This window comes from Ambystoma mexicanum, chromosome 5p, assembly GCF_040938575.1.
Source record: "Ambystoma mexicanum isolate Mex_15411 chromosome 5p, UKY_AmexF1_1, whole genome shotgun sequence".
NCBI classification, from domain to species: domain Eukaryota; kingdom Metazoa; phylum Chordata; class Amphibia; order Caudata; family Ambystomatidae; genus Ambystoma; species Ambystoma mexicanum.
In genome coordinates, this window is record NC_090930.1 from 1,094,867,494 (window position 1) to 1,094,891,126 (window position 23,633).

The window sequence follows — 23,633 nt, forward strand, 5'->3', positions numbered from 1 at the left end:
GCAAAATACATGCAATAAAATGGCATGCAAATCATCAGCTCCAGAGCGAAGGTCAGTTAGGAGAAGGCAACATTTTGGTATCTGTGAATAGGTCTATGTAGTATAATTTACCTACCTCCGATCTAATAGTTATAGGGATGCTCTATAACCTTTCCATGAGAAAGAATGGCTGAGAGGTGGATTCAAGTACAAATTACTAATGTTGCTGGTGTGCCGATTTACAAGGAATACAGGAACAAAATGGTGTCCCCTGTACACTAGCAGGACATATGCTAATGAGACCATATGTTTACCCTGAATAGTTTTGGCTGCCTGAACTGTGTGCATAACTGCAATGCTGCACATACATGGTGTTCTACATGGCATGTCACTAAAAAAATAGTTTTCACTTTACCGGAAAAAGAAGGATCGATTTAGAAAGACCGCTCTGACCGCACAAAGCGGTCTCTCTAAATCCAATGGGATTACCTTGCGGAAGTGGGGAGGGCATTATGTGATATTTCGGCATTTCAAAGACAACACAGAAATGAACAAAAAAAATAAGTCTTTTTTGTGTTTGTCTTTAAAATTCAGAAATATCACATAGAACCCACTGAAGTGCCCCCACCTGTTGCTACATGTTCCCAGAGATTCCCCCCTGAATTGGAATAAAGTTATGCAATAAATTCCTTTCGGCACTGCAGAGTACTGACAAATGTACATGATTTAATAATCACCAAAACCAGTATCTGTTATTATAGTATATGTATTTAACAGGCCCAGAGTGCAGGAGAATTCGATATAAGTTTAATGAGGCAAACAATAGTCAGGTACTAAATAAGAACTTTCCTCCTACCATCCTTCTCTTACATACCCAACAACACGGCTGAACTCTTTCAAATACGCAAGGAACTAGCCAACCGTTCTGCAGTCTCCACCTTCACTCTTCCTTCCCAGGCCCTCTGCAATGCAGAGGCCACACACTTCACCACTAAAACTCTGGACTTCCTGAACAGCTTTGCTACCCTCTGCCCCAACCTGCACCCCCTTGCCTCTTACGACCTCCCACCCTTCTTCCTCTCTCTCCTCCTTCTCCCCTGTCACACCTGATGAGGTCACCAGAGTTGTCATTCTATGAAGGTCTCCTCCAAAACAGGTTTCACCTTGCTCTTCCAGAACCATCAAGGACAACATTGTCTCTCTTGCCCCTGCTTTTGCTGATTTCTCTAATCACTCCTTTGCTACTGGATCTTTCACCTCCTCCCTCAAGCACTCCATTGTGTGCCCCGCTCCTGAAAAAACCTGGAGCAGACCCCATTTGTCGAGCTAACTACCACCCTATTTCTATTGTCCCCTTCCTTGGGAAACTCCTGGAGAAGCTCTCCTTCCCACAACTTAACTCACACACTGAACTTATTGGCGGTCTCCACGCCCATCAATCAGGATTCCAGGCATCCATAGGCAAGGAAACTGCTCTTCTGAACAACCGTGAAGAATTACTTGCATCTCTAGATTCTAACTCTCCAGCTGTCGTCATTCTGCTTTATCTATCCTCTGTCTTTGACACAGTCAACCACTCCATCCTCATAGAATGGCTCCACGATACCCTTAGTATGTCGGAGCGGGCACTGTACTGGCTGACCTCTTTCCTAACTGACCATCTGTTCCAGGTTATTCTAGGCACCTTCTCCTCACCTACCTCCCTCTCCACCTGTGGTGTCCCCTGGGCTTCCACCCCCTCCCCGCCCCAGCCGTCTGGCTCTTTAACACTTACCTTGCTCCGCTGGTACGTATCATTTCCCCCTTCTGCCCCAACTTCCAGTGCTACGTAGATGACAACCCTTCTTCAAACTTCCTGCTGATCCTCTTGGTTCGTCCATCATCCCAGACTATTTATCTGCCATCCAGTCCAGGTGCACTTCCAATGATCTCTGCCTCAATGCCAGCAAAACTGAGATTCTTCTTATTGGGACCCCTGCTCCTTCTTTCTTCCTCTCACTCTGGCCATCCTCTATGGGTTCTCGTCTTCTCCTTCATCCAATGCCAGAAACCTTGGATTCCTCTTCGACTCCTCCCTCTCCTTCCTCCCGCACATGCAGGACATTGCAAAGAAATACAACTTCAACTCGACCTTCACAAAAGAAATTCTCCCTTTTCGCACTTTCCCCCAGAAGCTCAATGTTACCAGAGCTCTGGTTCTCTCTAGACTGGACAACTGCAATAGCCTACTCCTGAATCTACCCTCTTCCTCACTACAACCCCTCCACGAAATCAAGAATAGGGCAGAGAGACTTATCCCTGGCCTCAAGCCTAGGGACTGCATCTCTCCGGCCTTAAAATGTCTTCACGGACTCCTGGTTGCTGCACGGATTAAATTCAAAGCCCTCTGCATCATCCACAAGGCTGTCTGGGGCCAGGGACCACGCTATCTGGAACTTACTATCACTAGATATTCTTCCTCTAGACCTCTACATTCCTGTGGTACCAACTCTCTGTGTGTGAAGCGTTTTGCTAAACAGAAGGCTGGAGGCCGATTTCTTGCCTCAGCTGGCTCCTTCTTGTGGAACAGCCTCCCCCTTCCTCTTCATCTTCACCTTGAGCTAGAGAACCTCAAATTCTGGAAGCTCCTCAAGACTCATTTTGACCTCCTCCTTCCCTTCTCCCTTCTCCCTTCCTCTGCTAACTTCACAGTGCCTGTGATTGGTGACCAGAACCCTTATGTGTCCTCAGGGCCTTGGTCTCCCACATCCAATCGCCTCAGCTACTGCCAACACACAGCACTTGCCTCAGCACCCACTGCCTACACCTCTGTATGCCTGCACTTGCTCACTTATTGCAGCTCAATGCTCCCTAGCACTTACTATACTTGGCCCTTACATTTGCTGCTAACCCACGAGCATAGATACTCCAGCACTCAACCTCCACTCTCTCTTCTCCTCTTCTCTCTCCCTGCCGCACATATGTCTCAAATCGGTACCCCTCTCTGGAGGACCGAAGAGGCTGCGATACCCCTCGTTGAATGAGCCCTAATATTTTGAGGAGGCTCTTTCCCTGCCAATTTGTAACATTCTAAAATGGCTAAAATAATCCATCTGGAGATGGTCCGTTTTGTAATTGGCAATCCTAGTTTGTGCCCTGTGTAACCTATGAATAGTTGGTCTGATTGTCTGATCATAGCCAGTCTGCTGATATAAAAACTCAAGGCTCGCCTTGGATCCAGCCTATGTAGCCTCTCTTCCTCTTTCCCTGGATGGGGAGGAGGATAGAATGAAGGTAAGGTTATCTTCTGAGTGATGTGGAATTCAGAAACCACCTTTGGGAGGAAATTAGGCTTCACTTCTAGGACAACTTTGTCCTTGTGAAAAATTGTATGAGGAGGTTTACAAGATAGGGCTTGCAATTCGTTCACCCTCCTGGCCAATGTCAAAGCCACTAATAAGACAGTTTTAAGGGTGAGAAATCTTATTGAACAAGAGTGGAGTGGTTCGAAAAGAATACCCATCAGGAAATTCAAAACTAAATTTAAGTCCCATAAGGGAACTTGGAACGGTCTCGGGGGATAGACATTAGTTAACCCCTTCAGAAATTGTATTACTAATGGTAATTTGAAATATGATGGCTCCTCTGCAGTGCGCTTGAAGATCGACAGCGCTGCAAGGTAGCCCTTGATTGTACCAACTTGAAGACCTGAATTCGCCAAATAGAGTAGAAAAGATAGCACCATTGGTGTACCACATGAAAAGGGGTCAATATTCTTTTCTGTACACCAGCTGCAGAATTTGTTCCAGCGGCAGCGGTATAAAGTTTTTCTTGCTGGCCTTCTGGCTGAAAGCAACACCTCCATGACGTCATCTGGGAGGTCCCAATCCTTGTATCTCAACCTTTCAGAAACCAAGCGAGAAGGTTGAGGGTTCTGATGTCTGGATGGAGAACCTGACCTCCCTTCTGTGAGAGGAGATCCTCCCTGTGTGGAAGACGAATTGGAGGGCAGATGGACAAGTCCAGAAGGTCCGGGTACCACGTTCTCCTGGCCCAGTCTGGGGCAATTAGGATCATAGTCTTCCGGAATCTTCTCAACCTCCTGATCATCTGAGGAATGACAGGGACTGGAGGAAACGCGTACAGAAGTGGAAACTCCCAGTCCACTACTAACGCGTAACCTAGAGCTCCTCTCGGGGGAAATTCCCTTGAACAAAACTGATCACACTTCCTGTTGATACTGGTGGCGAACAGATCCACTTGAGGGGTTCCCCAAAGGGCGAAGATCTCTTGAAGGACTTCCTGAGCTATCTCCCACTCGTGAGAGACTGTTCTGCCTGCTCAGAGCGTCCGCTGTCAAGTTCTTCTCTCCGGTTAAGTGAACTGCCGATAGAGAGATTCCTTCTTGGATTGCCCAAAACCAGAGCTGCATCGTCTCTCTGCACAGAGGCAGTGATCCTACGCCTCCTCTTTTGTTGAGGTAGCGCATGGCCAATGTGTTGTCCGTCATTATCAGGACATTTTTCCCTTGTACAGATGGCAGAAAAGCCTTCAGCACTAGTCTGATTGCTCTCAGCTCTAACAGGTTCAAATGTAGTCTGGACTCCGATGGAGTCCAACGATCGCTGATGGTCAAGTCTTTGGCATGGGCTCCCCACCCCGTGAGTGAGGCATTCGCGACTACTGTTATCTCCGGCCATGTTTGCCAAAACAGTTCTCCTTTCAAAATGTTCTCCTGACAGGCCCACCACTGAAGGTCTCGAGCCACCTTGTCCAGAACCTGAAGGAGATCTGTCATTCTCCCTGAGAATTGCGACCACTGAGTTCTTAGTGCCCACTGGAGAGATCTCATTCTCAGACGAGCCTCTGGCACAAGGAAAATGCAGGATGCCACGAGGCCTAGCAACCTCAAAAAGTCAAAGTCTGGGAGACGTTGGGCATTTTGAAACTTGGTGACCATCTGCAGAATATCTTGAGCCCTCACCTCTGGTGGCGAGGGTTTCCCCAGGGAAGTATCCAGGACCGCTCCAATGAACTGGAGTCTGTGTCATGGTATCATCTGTGACTTCTTTAAATTGAGGGAGAAGCCCAGTTTGTGAAGGAAGTGGCAGACATAATCTAGTTGGATCTGAGCTTGTTCCGAAGATCCTGCTCTGATCAACCAATCGTCTAGGTAGGGGTAGACGTGGATCCCTTCCCTCCTTAGACTTGCAGCCACTACTGACATTAGCTTGGTGAAGACCCTCGGGCGGAGGTCAGCCCAAATGGCAGTACTCGAAATTGATAGTGAGAGTTGCCAATTGCGAACCTCAGCTATTTCCTGTATTTGAGATGGATTGGCACATGGAAATAAGCATCCTGAAGGTCCAGTGATACCAGCCAGTCCTGAAGCTGGAGGGCCTGAAGGATCTGAGAGAGAGTTACCATCTTGAACTTGTCCTTCCTGAGGAATGTGTTCAATTCTCTTAAGTCCAATATGGGTCTCAGTGCTCCGTCCTCCTTCGGTATAAAGAAGTAGGGGGAATACCAACCCTTGTTCCTCTCCGCTACAGGTACCGGTTCTATGGCACCTTTCTCTAGCAGGTCTAGAATCTCCTGCAAAAGGAGCGGATCTGGAAACTTCAAAGAGTTGTTCCCCGGTGGATGACTCTGAGGGGTGCGTAGGAAAGGCAGGCAGTAACCTTGGCCAACTGTCTCCAATGCCCAAGCATCTGACGTAATAGCCTGCCATTCCGTCAGATGTTGAGTTAACCTGTCCCCTACTGGTGCTTTGTGAGGAGAGTCCTGAGAGCGGTTTAGAAGCGTCTGATGCAGATGCCGAGGGTAAAGAGGCACCTGCTGCGGCTTTTGTACTTTTAACCCGTCCACCTCGGGTGAATTTCTTTTGGCCTCTTTGAGCTGGGTGTCCCCTTCCTCTTCCAAATGCGGAATACAAACGAAAGGACCTACCTCTCCAAGAGACGTAGACGAAGAGACGAAGGGAGTTTGACGTATTGCAGCTCCAAGGGATTTTGCTGCTGCCTTAGATGTTTGTAACTTCTCTAGACTGTCATCAGCCTTTTTACCAAATAAAGAAGAGCCGTCAAAGGGCATATTCAAAAGTCTGGCCTGAACATCCAAAGAAAAACCAGAATTTCGTAACCATGCAAACCTGCGAATTGTAGTACTTGCCGCCATAGCCCTGCCGATACTGTCAGCAGAATCAATGCCAGTTTGAAGGGATTCGCACATTGCGTCTTTACCATCTTTAATGATGTTCAGAAAAGCTTCCCTTTTTTCTCCTTCCGGGAGGCAGTCAGCCGCTGATGAAGCACACTCCCAAAGTGAATGGCTGAATCTTGCGAGTGTACAAGTAGCATTAATGGATTTAAGTGCCATGCTACATGCAAAAAAGACCTTTTTTGACATAGCGTCAAATCTCTTGTCATCCCGGTCTTGTGGAACAGTAGGGTATGCAGATCTACTGTTCGATGAAGGTGCTGCTTGAACAACTAGACTCTCTGGAGTTGGATGTTTTGACAAATATTCAGGGTCAGAAGCAGATACTCTATATTTGGTAGATAGTTTCTGGTTAACTGCCGGGATAACCTCAGGAGTTTCCCAGTTGGACGATATTTTCCTCTGCAATGCAGCATGGAATGGAACCACAGGATCTTCCTGTTGGCCTTTAATCAAGATGTCTGTAAGGTCATCTTGTTGAAAAGTAGGTAAAGGTGTAGACCAACCCATGAATTCTATTATTCTGGCCATTAAAGTTCTATAAGGGGTCTCAGCATGTTCCCCTGGGTCTGGTTTGGCAAATTCTGCTTCTGGGGAAGTATCCAACCCACTTGCATCATGCAAGGAATCTTGCAAGTCCTTCAACCTATTCTCTTCAGAGATAAATTCTTCTGGTACAGGTGTTGCAGTTCTCTGCAACCCAAAAGGTCTTTCCTGATCAGAATCCTCACCTTCTTCATAAATGGAGGATAAGACATTGAAATAATCTGACCTGTATGTTTCATTTTTTTTTTAGATAATTTCAAGGTGATTTGTTGAAATAAAATGTGTCCACCTGCGACTTGGGGAAACATAATGGTAAGCTCAAATGTGTTTCTGGCTGCTCTGAACATCTCCCGAATTTCAGAATTGGCATGCTAGTGGAGGGTAAAATTAGGTATGTGGAGAGTAAATTGCATGTGCATAACTATTATGCTTTTTTGTAAAAACAGCGGAAAATTTCCAAACACCTGTGCAAAACGGTGCAGACCCAGCTTTCCTTTTCTTTAATTCACAATGATTAGCTGAATGTGAATATATATACATTATGGCAGTTACTAGTAAATCACAAAGTTTTGCCACAGCTACTTTTTGGCTAAATTTGATATAAGAAAAAAAGGGGAATTTGAAAGAGTAATTGCCATATGTCTGCTCTAGGCTACTAAACCAATCCTTGGACAGAGAGGCTGGACTTGAGTGTAGAGAGAAGGGTAACTGTCAAATCCTGGTTGCGAGAATTCTTGCAGGGCACTGCACAACATTGAAATCTTGATGGTGTCATCACTGGTATATAAAGTGGATGCACTATGAGAGAAGATAGAGCTGCTAACAACTACCATCTGACAACCACAAGGAAACACCAAAGGAGATTGCTGAAATTGCATCTGGGTGGAGCTGTCCATTGTTGGGGAGGCCTAACAAAATCTGACTTGGCCACATGGTGAAGAGCTTTGGACCATCTTTCAGAGTGGAGTGACCAGACCCGTGCCCTGTCCTCCAAGAGGGTCCTGAAATGCAGCTGGCTTTCCTGAACTTTAAACAGAGGTTTTAAATGTAAGTAGAATTGAGCCATTTGATACCAAAGGGTGGGGGAATCTGCTTGCCTTAAATCCTTTCCCTTTAGAGTAGGGGGGGGCAAAACTGTATAGATCCTTAGCCTATTTAACAAAAATATAAATGTAATGAATTCCCTTTGGCAGAGCTCTACAGGGTGATTTTTGTTCAAATGTAAGGAACAAGTTACTTACCTGTAACTGTTGTTTCCAGCATGGGTCTGGCATGGATTCACATGCTCATGAATATTCCCCGTCGTCGGGCCGGGAATCCTCGGTATAGAAAAAAAATCAGTATCAGTTTTGTTTCTGATCTGTCTTTCTCAGTAGTAACCAATCACTGGTCTCTGGGTCATACTGCCCCCAGCCAATGACTGCCCTCTCCCTAAGCCCTGCCCCTGGCAGCCATCCTCAGATTTGGTAGCACGTGAAGTGGCAGTATGACCAAGTGAAGAGCCGCAGAGGGGTAGGCGGGAGGGTCCGCATGTGAATCCATGCTAGACCCATGCTGGAGAACAACAGTTACAGGTAAGTAACTTGTTCCTTCTCCAGCATGGGGTCTGGCATGGATTCACATGCTCATGAATATAAGAATACATAGCAGTATACACATGCACAACCACAGGAGGTGGCAAAAGGCTCAATATCAAGCAATACAACAACTCAACATTAAGCAACTCTTACCTCCTCACCAGGCTCACCTTAGGCGAACAGGTTGCGCAGCACTGCCTGGCCGTCTCTGGACTCCTCCCTGGAATCCCGGTCGACGCAGTAGAATCTCGTGAAGGTGTGCGTCGACCTCCACGTAGCAGCCCTGCAGATGTCGAGCAAGGGCACACCAGACAGGAACGCTGTAGTAGCAGCGATCGCTCTGGTCGAATGGGCCCTCGGACGGCCTGGCAACGGTCGGTTTGCCAACCGGTGACAGTGCATGATGCAGCCGGAGAGCCATCTGGAAATGGAAGTCTTTGAGAGAGCCTTCCCTTGATTCACAGGTCCAAAGTTCACAAACAGCTGTGATGTCTTCCGAAAACGCTTCGTGCGGTCCACGTAGAACTTCAGCGCTCTAGCTACATCCAGCGAGTGCAGAGTCCTCTCAGCCGGCGACAAAGGCGACGGGAAGAAAACTGCCAACACCAAGGGCTCGTTGAGGTGGAAGTCCGACGGCACCTTGGGCATGAAGGAGGGGTGCGTCCTCAGCACCACCCTTGTGTCGTGAAAAGTCAAGTATGGAGGCTTGCAAGACAGGGCCTGGATCTCTCCCACTCGTCGTGCAGAGGTGATGGCCACGAGGAATTCCGTCTTCCACGACAGAAACTTCAACGGCACTGAATGCATAGGCTCGAATGCGGCCCCCATGAGCCTAGTTAGCACCACGTTGAGCTCCCACGCCGGGGCAGGGGCCTTCACCGGCGGGAATGATCGGAACAGTCCTTTCATAAATTCCTTCACCAGACGATGAGACCACAAGGACTCCCGTCCTGTAGTTCTGTTGTAACGTGAGACGGCAGCCAGATGTACCTTGATGGAAGCGGGAGATAGGCCAGCCTTGGCCAAAGACAGTAGGTACCGCAATACTTGAGGGGCCGTAATCCGCAGAGGGTTAATCTTCTGTGCACGGCACCAGACAGAGAACCTCTTCCATTTATGTCTGTAGCACTTGAGAGTTGAGGATGCCCTGGCCTTTGCAAGAACCTCTCTGCAGTCGGCCGGGATGTCGTATCCTCCAAACTCTAGTGCTGCAGGAGCCAGGCCTGCAAGTTCAGCGACTCTGGTTCATGAAGAAGAATGGCGCCTCCTTCTCTGGAGAGAAGATCCGCGCCCATCGGCAGCTTGACTGGTGTGTACGCTGACAAGTCCAGAAGGTCCGGGAACCAGATCTGCCTCGGCCACGCCGGTGCAACGAGGATCATCCTGCACCGGGACCTCTTGAGCTGGTTGATGAGCCGGAGTAGCAACAGCAACGGCGGGAATGCATAAACGAACAGGCCGTCCCAGGGGAACGAGAAAGCATCGCCTATGCTCCTCGGTTGGGGAAACCTGCTGGCGAACCTCCGGTACTTGGAGTTCGCCGCAGTCGCGAAGAGATCGATCTGGGGTTAGCCCCATCGTCAGAAGAGTCGGTCCACTTGATCCTGGCGCAGTTCCCACTCGTGGCACGAGCGCAGCTCTCTGCTGAGTGAGTCGGCGATGGTGTTTTTTTTTATCCCTGCCAGAAGGGTACCAGAAACATCCCCTGGGCGACGGCCCAATGCCACAGATCCTGGGCTTCCTTGGACAGGGCAGGGGATCTGGTTCCGCCCTGCTTCCGAATGTAAAACATTGTGGTGGTGTTGTCGGTGAAGATCCTCACCATCTTGCCCTTGAGGGACGGAAGGAAGGACCCGAGGGCCCAGAACACTGCGCGGAGCTCCAAGATGTTGATGTGGAGAGTCTTCTCCTCTGAGCACCAAAGGTCTCTCGCGTGGAGACTCCCAGTGTGCGCTCCCCAACCTTCCAGGGAGGCATCCGTCGTCACTGTCAACTGGTGGGCCGGGGCTAGGAAACCTGTTCCCGCTGTCAGATGAGCGCAGACACCCCACCATAGTATCGCCTGACGGAACGCTTCGTCGAGCGGGATCCTGTCCTTGAAGCTGCCCATCGTCTGGATCCAGTGGGCGTCGAAGAATTCTTGCAAGGGCCGCATCCGAAGTCTGCAGTGGGGCACCAGATAAATGCTGGAGGACATCATTCCGAGGAGGGACTTGATAGACCTCACTCTGGCCACGTCCGTGGCCAGTAGACGTTGCACCTTTCCTAGGATGGTCCTTATCCTTTCCTCCGACGGTGAGGCCCGCTGCGCCACTGTGTCGAGCTGTGCTCCCAAAAACAGGGCGACTTGCGAAGGGACCAGGTGGGATTTTGGAAAGTTGATGGAGAACCCCAGGTCCGTGAGCAGCTGGACAGTCTTTGCAGTGTGTTCCACGGCGAGCTCCCTTGTCCTTGCCCGTATGAGCCAGTCGTCCAGGTAGGGGTAGACGTGGATTCCCTGCAGGCGCAGCCGCGCCGCCACCGGTGCTAGTCACTTGGTGAACACCCTGGGCGCCGATTTTAATCCGAATGGGAGGGCCTTGAACTGGTAGTGCTGCCCTTTGACCACGAACCTGAGGAACATTCGGTGCCTCTTTAGAATAGGGATGTGGAAGTAAGCATCCTCCAAGTCCGACGACGACAGGAAATCGCCCTCCTCCAGCTGTCCCAGCACGTGCTGGAGGGTGACCATCCGGAACTTCTGTGCCTTGATGCATTTGTTTAGTCGTCGCAGGTCCAGGATGGGACGCCATACTCCTGTCTTCTTCTTCACGAGGAAGTGTCTTGAGTAAACTCCGGAGCCCCGAAGCCTCTTCGGGACGAGCTCGATGGCACCTTTCCTGAGCATCGCCCGTACTTCCAACAGCAGTCGAGGGACGTGATTTTCCTTCCTGGCCACGGGAGGAATGCGGGGCACCTCTTCTGGAACTCGAGGGCGTGCCCCAGGGCCAGGGCGTCCAGCACCCAACGGTCGGTGGAGATGGACTCCCACACGCCGACGAACTTCGTCAGCTGGCCTCCCACCGGGGTGCTTCGGCGGGGGCCCGACCCGACGGTCGGTTCAATCTTGCTTGGAGGCCGTTTTGCCTCCTTGACCACCTTGGCGATGACGGCGGGATCCAACTGATTTGCCGCATCCCCCTGTAGGCCTCCTGCGACGAAGACCTTGCCGCTTGACGGTACGTAGAGGAGCTGCTGCCGGCTCCCTTGGAGGCACCCTGTCTGCCCCCGGAGCTCCGAAAGGACGGCCGTCGCTGTTGGAGCACACCCAGTGCACGGGCCGTCTCCGTGTCCGTCTTGATCGCCTGAAGGGATTTATCAACCGCCTTGCCAAACAGGTTGTTCCCATCGAAGGGCATGTCCAAAACCTTGGTCTGAACGTCGTGGCGGAAATCCGTCGCCTTGAGCCATCCTCGTCGTCTCAGGCAAACGCCGTTGCCCAACTGACGAAACCGGTGTCGGCGATGTCCGTAGCCACCGTAATGGCGTGGTCCGAGGCAATCTCACCTTCCTGCAAGATTTCCAGGGCCTCAGCCCTCTTGGCATCCGGAAGGAAGTCCAACAGAGGGGCGATCTTGAACCAGAACTCCCTGTCGTAGCGGGCTACGATGGCCAGGGCGTTGGCCGCCTTGATGGTCGTCGCTGCAGATGAGATGACCCGTCGTCCCATCGCATCCAGCTTCCTACCCTCGCCCTCCGGAGGGGAGTTTGAAGTCGAGGCCGATGCCCCCCGCTTTCTTCTTGGCCGCCGCTGAAACGACCGAGTCCGGGGTAGGTTGCGCCCTAAGGGTAGCGTTGGGGACCCGGTACTTCTTCTCGTACCGGTCCCTCTTCGCAGGAGCCGTGGCAGGGTTCTTGAGGGGGGCGAGCCCCTCATCCCAGATGTCATCAAGAAGCGGTATGGCGAGGACCGTCTTCCTTTTAGCCTCACGCCGCTGGTAAAGGAACCCCTCCTTCTTTTCCTCGGGGCAGAGCTGGAAGAGCTCGGATGCCCTGGAGATCATTGCATGGAAGGATCCAATCTCGTCGGGCGGGGACACCCGGGCAGGGGGCGACGGGGGACACGTCCCGTCGTCGCCTCCGTCGTCATCCGTACCCGTCGTAGTCGTGTCCATGCCTGTATCATCCCCGTGGGTAGTGGACCGGGGGGCAGGCAGAGAAGGCCGCAGAGGCGGGAGAGGGGGGGCCTCTCCTCTTAAGTGGTGGGCTCCCCGAAGGTCCTGGCTCCGGTTCCTCCGTCGGGTCTGGCCAGGCACCTCAGTCGGGGGAAGTGGCAACCTAGTCCTTATCTCCGAGCATAAGGACTGGATGGCTGACAAAATGGCCGCCGAGGTGTCCTGCGGCGCCGGAAACGACGGGAGCGAGGGCTCTTGAGGAGCCTCGTCTGCGTCACCGTCGCCCTCGTCGGGATCCCTCCCGATGGGCTGGGCCTCCTCCACGACTTGGATGAGCTCCTCTTCAGAGGTCGTGTCCGTATCCACGACGGCCACGAACCCCCCCCCTTTCCAACGAGGACTTCGTGGGGGTCTTCTCGATGGGCCTGAAAGACGACTCCCTCCGCGGTGGCAGGGAGACTCTGGTACCTGAGGGCGCTTCCACTGGCGTAGCCTCCACAGGCTGAGCCAGGGCCGCGGCGACATCCTCAATCGAGGTCTTCGCAGGGTGAATTAAGACCAACGTCACCTTCTGTACGCCTGGGGCCTTCACCTTGGGGGGAGGGTCCGAGCCTCGCTCCCCCTCTGCCGGAATCTTCGAGATCGACCGCGGCCTCTCCAGAAGCTTCGCCGGGTTCTCGGACTTCCTCTTACCCGAGAAAGAGCGTTGGCTCGTGGTCGATGGCGCCGGGGAGGGTGCGCCCTGCCTGGCAGCCAAGGAGCCTGACCATTCGGACTCGCGGTGCTTAGCCTTTTGTTGGGCCCCCGTCGCCGGAGCACCGTCACAGGACTTAGAAGACCGCTCGGACTTCTTCTTCTTCTTCTCGCCTGGCAGGCTCTTACCTTCGAGCCAGTTGGCGAGACGGAGGTGGCGATCCTTCATGGTCCGCTCCGACATGTTCCCACAAAACGCGCAGTCCTTTTCCTTGTGCGTCTTGTCCTCATGGAGATAGTAGAGGCATAACGAATGCTCGTCCTCCTTGAAAACGTTCAGAAGCTGGCATCCAGGGCAGGTCCTGAATAGCTTCCCGGGCGTCGAGCTCCCTTTCTCCTGGGCCATGTCCGGGGTAGGCCTCGGAACTCCTGGAATCCTCCAAAAGCGTAACTCGATGAAATCTTCACCCTTGAGGGGAGTAGAAACATCCGAAAAGGATCCCCGTTGATCGGAAGTAGAAACTGTGGAGCTTGAGGCTCTATTTAACCGAAAAAATGAGAAAATCTCCTGAAAAAGCGCGAAAACGCAGCAAAAGTTTGAGAGCAAAGCACAAGGACTCCCAACACTTGAACGTGAGGTAAAAATCTGAGGATGGCTGCCAGGGGCGGGGCTTAGGGAGAGGGCAGTCATTGGCTGGGGGCAGTATGACCCAGAGACCAATGATTGGTTACTACTGAGAAAGACAGATCAGAAACGAAACTGATACTGATTTTTTCTATACCGAGGATTCCCGGCCTGACGACGGGGAATATTCATGAGCATGTGAATCCATGCCAGACCCCATGCTGGAGAATATTAAAGCTCATTCCCAGTGTAGCCTGAAAACTACAGACTGTACTTTAACTGGGTTAACCTATTGGTCCAGCTTCCCCCAAACATGCCTTTAAGTGGAAGGGGGGTATAAAATCCAAAATTCCCAAATCATCCCAATTTTTCTGTCCGACCTCCCCAACACAGACCAAAATGGGACGGGGTGGGAGGGTCCTGAATAACAAACTACTTAATCACTGAGTTTATTTTAAAGCAAAATGTGTGGGTGAAATCATAATTGCCATCTGCATTTGTACCAATCTGTAAACCAAACTGCTAGCATTTTTAGCGCACAGGGAAGTCGAAATTGCACAGCACTGCATCTGCAAATTGATTTTGTTCATTGACCAGTGTTGATTATCTTACAAAGTGAAATTTGGATAATGTAAAGTAATGTGATTTTTGTTTTTGCTAACCAACTTGGGGGGGATTTCTTTTTGTAGTAAGAAGTTTAATTGTGAGCCACGAAGAAGGTGGCGTGTGTCATTTTAGTGTGATCTCCATTATTTATCATTCAAATAAATACATATATATTTCCTGTACACTGGCCTGGTTCTTGGCTCATTGATAGCTCAAGGGGAGGGATGCAAGGTGTATGAGATGAATTGGAGATGGGGCTGAATAAAGAACGGACACTAAATAGTTTATTGGAGGACTCCCTTGAATGGGGAGGGAAGGAAAACCTGTGTTCAGGGTGGCCCCTCAAAAAAAAGGTTACAGGTTAGAAGTACAGAGTGTGAAAGGTAGTTCTGTTGGTCCTTGCAGTGGCAAGGGTGGGTTTGAAGGCACTCAAACCAGCTGAAAACGTTTGAAGATGCAAGGTTCCTGTGTGTTGTGCGCCCTTTGACTGGGTCTCCGAGGAAAGAGAAGTCCATCGTCTGACCTTCCCAGCCAGAATGGTTGGCAGGGGCACTCACCGTGATTGCCACTTCAGCAGGCAGAGTCTGCTGTCCCAGTGTCCAGAAGCAGTCAGGCTTTCCCCAGCAGGTCTCTTCAAATGTTGCCCCTAGGTGGTTAGGAAGAGAGTCTGCAACCTGCCTGCAAGACCTTATCTTCACCCAATTGATGGAACTTTGAGCAGACTGTACAGCTCAACAAGGTACCAGTGAAATCTTTCCGAGTTAGTTCAATGATGAATACCCTAGGGAAGGGGGTGGGGGGGGGGGGGGGTTCTCACCCACTTATATAGTCACTTTGCCACAGTAGATCGGTCCATTCCAAGCCTTCTGTAAAGGGCCAATTCTGGCTGTTTTAACAATGGATATTCCTTCTAATGTCAGCCCCCAGACTTCCTTGTCTATAGGAAATTAGGTTTGGGGGAATGGGTGTATGTCCCGATCTCCCAGAAAGGTGTTGAACCGTTCCAGCAGAGAATAAAGTACATCCTTGGCAGGTACACTAGCCATTGTGGATGAGCCATCCAGGCAAGATGCAGATGCAATACACAAATAGCTCTGCAGCTGCCAGGGTCCCAGGAAAACAGTGGATAATACAATTATACCAGATTGGGATTTCGCTGTCTTAACTGCATTTCCTCATAGGCCCCTATTTAAAACTACATACGATTTTAGATTTATTTTTTACATAAGGACTATAACAAGGCAATGAAGATGTGCAATTAAATATAGTTTCAATCAAGAGTATCCACTGTTAAAAGGTATCCCGTGACTATTGAAATTAATTTGATTCCAGCAGACTGTTTCAGGAAGGCACATGTTACTCTGTAGCTGCCATGTTGCTTTATCACATTGCAGCTATTGGTGTGTCAGTAGATGACACCAAGCAAAGTACACATGCTGGGTATAGGACAATTTTACTGTTAAAAAATTGTCGCAATGACCAAATGTTCTAAAAATGCTACCACCAAAGGTTTGAACACCAAAAGTTCGAACCTTTGGTGGTAGCATTGAAAAAAAAAAAAAAAAAACAGGGGCTGCGGGGGTGTACGCATCGCCCCGCTCACTACACTTCATGATATATTGAGCAGTGGTTGTGGAGGACACCCCCGCAGCCTTCCGTTTAAAAACATTGTTCAAAAAAGAAAAAGACCCTGCAGCGCCGGTTCCTGATTACGGAAGTGAAAGGGAACTGGCACTGCAGGGACCCAGCGTGAAGATGAAGGTAAGTGGGGTTTGTTTATGTTGGGGGTGGGGGTGTGCTGAGGGTGTGGGTGGGGGCGGGGTGATGGGTGTGTTGTGTGTGTGGGTGCGAGTATGTATGAGTGTTCGCATGAGAAAGGTGCAGACTTTTGGTAGTTTGTACCTTTCTTACGCGGTAGTTTCAGCCGCGGGCAAATAACTTGGATTCGACATTTTGCACTATACTTTTTAACAGAACATTGGAAATCGAGGCCCCTTTAGCAGAGCTCAATTTCTGAGAAAGATAACTACCATCATTGTGCACAGCTCGGGATGGCACGCCCTTGCAGGCGGCATTCTGTCACAGCACTCCATAATGCCCTTGCTTTGCTTGCGACTTCACCTCGGACGGTGGCAGTTACCAACCCATACGACCCAGATCTCGGGACTTAGTCAATATGAACTGAACCGCTAGAACACTTGCAGCAGTTCTGATTCTAAACTGGTATACACAAAGTAGTGCAGTTAACTTGTGAGCAACATATACTTCCAGTTATTCTAAGGCATTACACCCCATGTTTACTTTTATGCTTAATACACACTAACTATTAGCTAAAGAAACTCCTGTTAAAAAACATTTCCTTGGACTGCCTTACACTCATCACTTGCATGTCCAAAGTGCTACAAGTCCACCTTTCTTGAGACTACACCCCCGGCACTGCTGCTAAATAAATACCTACAATTTGGGGTAAGTGGAGAGAAGAGGTATTATCTAAGGCAAGGACCGAGGTACAGGAGGAAAGGCACACATGGCTGGGCATGAAAATTACTTATACTTCATGATGGGAAAATGCTTCTTTATCTTCCTAAACTTTACTGACATTCCATGGTTTTGAAGGGAGGGACACTGGGACGTACAAGTAAAAGACTGCAACATATTCCTTTTAGGCGAAATGATATTGTATCTACATGCAAAAAAACTTCACATCATAATTAAAATACAAAGGTTTGGAAAATAAATTAGAAGTTACTCAGTGTAGTGACTAGCATACTCCTAGTCCATAGTCCCCTTTCCTCCATACAGTATGGGCGTCCCTCGCTAGGCACGGGAGACATTTTTTTCACCAGAAAAACCATCTTCCCCTTTAAATTCAGATGCGTGCAGGAGCGCATCCCTGGGAGCATGCTCTCCTCTGACTCCGCCCACCGGAGCCACTCCTCAGTCCCCTTTGACACATCAACTATATTAACACTGCCTAATGACACCAGTTTTATTAGGGCAGGATGGTGGGATGTATGGAGGAAAGGGGACTGTGGACTAGGAGTACGTTAGTCACTACAGTGAGTAACTTGTAATTACTTCTATGTCCCGTCCCCTTTCCTCCATACTGTATGGGCGATTATAACTGATTGTAGAGTTGCCCCTCTTAAGAAAACAAGTTCCATAACACTGCCTGACCAAATGCTACGTCCGACCTGGCGCTGGCATTTATGCAGTAGCGCTTGCAGAAGGCTGAGGGAGCAGCCCATGAAGCCACCTTGCTGATAACCTGCCACAGAACGTGTCTTTGGAAAGCTACTGCTGTGGCCTTGGCTCCGATGGAGTGGGCATGCAGGTTTGCTGGTAATGGCTTGTGCTGCCCTTCATACGCTTCCTTGATGGCCATCCACCTTGCTATGGAAGCCTTGGAGGCCCGATATTCTGGTTTTGATCCCCCAAAGGTGAAGAAGAGGGTGTCTGATTTGCGGAAAGCGCTTGGCTCTGTCCAGGTAGAATTTTAGAGCACATCTCACATCTAGACAGTGTAGTACCCTCTGAGCGTCCTTAGGGTCTGCGAAGAAAGTCATAACACTATCTCCTCATTTAAGTGAAAGGAGGAGACAACGTTAGGTAAGAAAGCGAGGTGTGATCTGAGCACCACTGTGTCCTTATGAAATGTAGTATATGGCTCTGAAGCCACCACCTCCTGGATCTCACTGATTGGGCGTGCCGAGGTATAGCCCACTAGGAGGGCCATCTTAATGGTTACTGGCCTGATGTCCGCTGACGCCATGGGGTCGAAAGGTTTATGCGCCAGGGCACCCAAGACCACATTGAGGTCCCACAACGGGTGCGGTTTCTTGATAGGTGGATATAGTCTAGTCAGGCCTGCTAGGTGCCTCTTAACCACTGGATTCGAGGACGAGAATACCTCCTCCTGAGAGTTCTTGTAAGCTCCAATGGCCACTAGATAAGTGCGGCATGTGTCTACTTGCACGCCTGAGTGTGCAAGGTGTGCTGAGAAGGAGAGCACGCCATCCAACGTGCAAGTCAAAGGATCAATTTCCTTGGATTCTGCAAAGTGACAGAACCTGATCCACTTGCTTTTGTACTGGCTCCTGGTGGCGTCACTCCTAGCCCCCTTTATAATGTCGAGGTTAGCCTGTGACAGGTGCAGATGCTTCAGGGAGACCTGTTCAGGAACCACGCTGCAAGGGCTAACTTCAGCGTGGAGGGGTGGATGATTGTGCCCCGCTGCCGAGATAGTAGGTGTGCTGGGCCCAGCGGGAGATGTATGGAGCCTGGTGCGACAGGCTGAGCTTCTCCAAGAACCAGGGTTGTGCTGGCCACCATGGGGCTATCGGGATGATCTGAAGGCCCCTTGACGCCCTGATCCTGCATAGGACCCTGTGCACCAAGGGAGTGGGGGGGGGGGGAGTAAGTCGTCCTATTGTTCCACTGGATCTGCATTGCGTCACCCAGCTAAAACCTGCCTTGCCCCTGCCAAGAGGCAAACTGGGAGCACCTCTGGTTTGCCCTGGTTGTGAAGAGGTCAACCTGTGGATGGCCCCACCTGTTGAAGATCTGCTGAAGGACCTGCTCGTCCAACTGCCATTCGTAGTTGTCCGCGCCCAGCCTGCTGAGCATGTCCGCATCTAGGTTAGACTCCTCTGGGAGGTGGACTGCTGACAGGTGTATGTTGTTCACCAGAGCACACTCCCAAATGTCGACTGCCAGTCTGCAGAGGGGAGGGGACCGGGTGCCGCCCGGCTTGTTGATGTAATACATGCATGTGGAGCTGTCTGAATTAGAAACGCCCTGCCTGTAATAATAAGTAGAGAGGTTTTGAGAGCAAGCCAGATAGCCATCATCTCCAGCCAGTTGATGTGCGCCATCTGCTCCTGTCTGGACCATACTCTGTGGATGCTGTGGTTGTCCAGGGTAACTTCCCATCCCCTTCTAGGGATGAGTCTGTGGTAATGGTGACCTGAGGTGTAGGTTGCCGGAATGGCCTGCCTATCTGCAGGTTGTTGTCCGTACCCCACCAGATCAGATCATGGTGGAGCTGTTGTGGTATGCTGACCTCCTCTGCCGGCAAACCCTTCTCCTAGTTCCATGAGGCTGAGAAATGTAGCTGCAGCTGCCTCATTTTGACCCTTGTATGTGGCACTGCAATAAGGCATGCAGCCATAACTCTGAACAGGTGTTGGTAGGAAACTGCTCTGCTGAGAACATGCGCTGTGGCCCTATTGATGGCTGTGATCCTGTCTTCCAAGGGGAAGATCCTCTCAGAGCTCATATACAAGATGAGTCCCTGGACAGTGAGGCTCTGTGTGGGCACCAGGTGCGACTTTGAGATTCATAGAAAATCTGAGGTCGTATAGTGTATCCCTGAAGGCGGATGTCATATGTTGGACCGCCTCCACAGATCTCAGGAAGGACCAATGGGGTTCCTAAATCGGGACATGTAGGTAGACATCATTCAGATCCACAGAGCACATCCAGTCTGCCGCACACCATGTCCCCGCTTTGAAGGCTGGGGTAACCATCTTGAACTTTTGGAGGAGATGGTAAATGTTCAAGGGGGAAAGGTCCAACAACTCTCAGGCCAGCCTGGTTCTTTTTGTGTATGGCATAAATGTGTGAATAGAAGCCCACACCCTGCTGTGAGGCTGGGACTTCCTCCACGGCCTGGCTCACTACTAGAGAGCGTATTTACGCCAACAGAGTTGTGGCACCAATCCGGGGAAGCAGAGAAGGAGGAATGAGGAGATGGAAGCCCATGGATACGGAGAGGATCCATGGGTCTGTGAACCTTGTCTGCGGGGGGGGGGGTGTGTGTGTGTATATGTGTGTGTGTGTGTGTGTGTGTATGTGTGTATGTGTGTATGTGTGTATGTGTGTATGTATGTATGTATGTATGTATGTATGTATGTATGTAGGTATGTATGTAGGTATGTATAGTGCAAGTTTGCCCTCCACCAGAGACTTGTGTATCCGGATGGGCCCGTCACAATTTCTTCCCCTCTGAGGCTGAGGATTGGAAAAAAAAACAACATTATTAGCCGCCCTGTGCTGTTTGCGCCTGTGCTGACCAAGGGATCTGTCCGGTTGCCTGGACCGTGCCTATGAAGCCTTTGAAGGACCAACCCTTGTCTGAGCGCTGCTGCATTTGGCTGCGGGTCTTGGGAGTGGCCTTGGGCAGGATCGATAAAGTGTCAATGTGGGCCACTGTGGACTCCATTATGTCCTGTAACACTATTTGGCCTCAGTCAGCCCAGCCTTGAAGCGAGCCAGGCTGTGGGCAGGGAGCTCAGCAAGGAAATCAGCAATCTCCCGCCACAGCTTCTGGTTGACAGCCGCCAACATGGCATCTGCATTGGCCTGACGCAGGCGGATAGTGGCGCTGGAATATATTTTCTTGCTGAAGGCCTCCAAGATCTTTTCCTCCTTGCCTAGGAGTGCCGAGGCCAAAGTTGCTGAAGAGGATTTTGGCTTGGAGTACAGTGATGGTGCTGCTATCACTGTGGAATGTGGTTGGGGGTGCACCGACAATAAGAGGGGGTCCCCTTCTGTCTGTCTGTATTTAGTGTTGAAACACCTACTGGTAGGCAGGGTAGAGTGTGGATTCAGCCATACTTTTTTGGCAAACGCAACTACGTCTTTCTTAAGTGGGGATTCCCATTCTAGCACTAGGGCGTAGTGTGAGAACTTCAGCCAGTACCCTTCCCCCCCTTACTCCCCTCAGGTTGTTCCCCCTTTGGCTTCAGGATTCCTAGGAACTCAGCCCGGCCTGTCAGCCGTTCGTGAAAAGCTTTGACTGACGATGGAGTGTCCGGGTCATCCTCCTCGTCTGCGTCGACTGTTGTGTCCTGCAGATCTGGGGGAGCCGGAGGAGTGCTGTGCGCCAGCATCTGTGACGTTCTGATCATCAGTGCTAATGGCTGCTGAGGTGGCAGAGCCAGGGTTGCCGTGACTGGTACGGGCATGGGAGCAGGGTGCTGAGCTGGACCCAGCGGCAGAGCCATGGGTGCTTGCGGCTGAGCAAGTGGCAGCATGTCCCTGATCACATCCCTGCGGATGGTACCCATCTGTCGTGAACTCATGAGTGCGAGGAACTTCTCAAAGAACCTGCCTTCACAGGCCGGATGAGTGCCCGATGGTATAGGCATAGGGTGCGGGCCCGGAGGATGCTGTGTCCTGGGCTTGCCTTGTTTCGCAGCATAGGGCGAAGTATATCTGCCTTGAGAATTGGATGGATAGGATGTGGACCCAGTGAGCGGGGTTGACCAATCCCATCTTGAAGTTCTTTCCCCTGGCTGGTCTCCGAAGGGAAAAGGTGTCGGATTAGCCGCCATTTTATCTGGCCTGGCAGCCATTTTGTTTTGCTCTGTGCCACGTGCCTACGTCGTGGAACTTGCTGAGCTGAGACCGGCTTCCACTTGTCCGCTGAGCGGTGGTGGTTGAGGCATACCCTGCACCTCAGGTCGGGCCTGGTAGGCGTAGTACACTCAGCTGCGGTGCCAGTAGTAGTGCGTGCAGGCGCCCCCGCTTAGACATGGGTTCTGACTTAGGGCATTACCCCTCAGGTTGGGACCGGTAATAGCGCCTTGCTGCCCCTCAGTGGTAGCACTGGTAGGATCTTGCGACCTCTCGGCCTGGTGGTCGGTAACTGGAGCAGCCTCAGTGATGTTGCTGGTTTTAGGACCCGATAGGTCCCTCCCGCTTGGGCGATTCCTTGGGAAGGAGTCACCATTGTGAGGTGAGGAGAACACGACACCTACCTTGAGTCTGGTCTCCTGCTTCACGAACGCTTTGAGGTCCTCTAGAGGTGATCTTCCGAAGAGCGTGTGCCACCTGTTGAGTGTGCGCACAGTCAAGGCGTTGCACGCGATACAGCCGTCCCAGCCGTGGTATGGGCCAAGGCACCAGTGGAAGAGGGCATGGGGATCGGATGTTGGGAAGGAACCCTTGCAGGCTGAACACCTGCTGAAGCCCACTGTTGTTGGCATGCGCCGGGGAGGAGCATGGTGCCAGAGGACAATGGAGTACCTGATAATTGAAAAGAAGACCAGAATACTTCTCTGGGGAAGAGTGCGTGGAATTACTAGGCCAGAGGCCTAACCCAGGAGCTCTGGTGAAAGAGTTCAGCTCCTATCGACATGGAAAAGAGGACTCAGGAGTGGTACCGGTGGACGGAGTCAGGGGAGCGCATGCTCCCAGGGCCACGCCCCCGCGCACATCTAAATTTAAAGGGAAAGATGCTTTTTCTAGTGAAAAAGGTTTGGTCGCCTGTCCCTAGCGAGGGACGCCCATACAGTATGGAGGAAAGCGGATGGGACATAGGAGTAAAAATGTTTATTAAAACCCACAGCGACATTGCAATTTAAAGAGGAGCTACCACCCTTTCACTTTATATCCTGGGACCCTAACAGCAGGGCACACATGAACGCATTTCGTATAAGCTTTGCCTCCACCCACTTGCCAGTGTGTGGGGTCCTGCAATCTGGTAATGGGCATCAAGTATTCATTAGTGCAGACAGCTGATAAAAGAAGGCATCGCCATAATGCACACGGGACCCCGTTCCTCGCCCGAAGTAACCAACACCATCAAACGACCATGGCGTTTATAAACATAAACCTAAAGAAGAACAGGAGAAGCAACCTCCACTAAAGCACCAACGTGCGCAACGGGTAAGGGCTTGGCCCAACAGGAAATCTGTTTACCAAATACTTGCTCTTCACATGAACGCATCTGTCCCATATGCCTAGAAAACAGTCCTGTGTGGCCCCAGGCAGTCAAAACCTCACACAGCTCAGCATAGCTACTCCTTGTCTTGCCAGTGCGTGTGCGTGAAGCGTGTTCCCATTTGTCTACAGTCGGACTGTGCACAAGAGATTCGACAACTTTAAGGCGGCCATCTGTCGCTGCACAATGCAACAATTCTTCGGAATAGTCCCATTATATCAATGCACTGGCAGTGTGGTGTTCTGCCATCTCCCAGGCTTGCCTCGGGCCACATAACATTAATTGCATTCACCTCCCCACAGAACGTTTTTATCATCTCTGGCAAAACTTGCAGCCTCTCTCCACCGCCAGCCAGCAGCCCATTCCCCCGGTCTGCTCGAGGCAAGGGCAGGAGGTTTTCAGTCGGCTCTCTGTGACATCCCACAAGAGCAGCTCATAAAGAGTGCCAGCAGGCCGGGGTCGGGACGTGAACATAAATCTGGCACCCCGTCTCATAAAACCTGCAGGTCACATACACACTGCAATAA

The 23,633-nt window shown here is 50.9% G+C and overlaps 1 protein-coding gene across 1 annotated transcript in view; it reads right to left on the reverse strand.

Annotated features, from left to right (window-relative positions):
- CDKAL1 (CDK5 regulatory subunit associated protein 1 like 1) overlaps nt 1–23,633 on the reverse strand; it is a 3,349,023-nt gene that overhangs the window by 1,167,587 nt on the left and 2,157,803 nt on the right. The window lies entirely within an intron of this gene.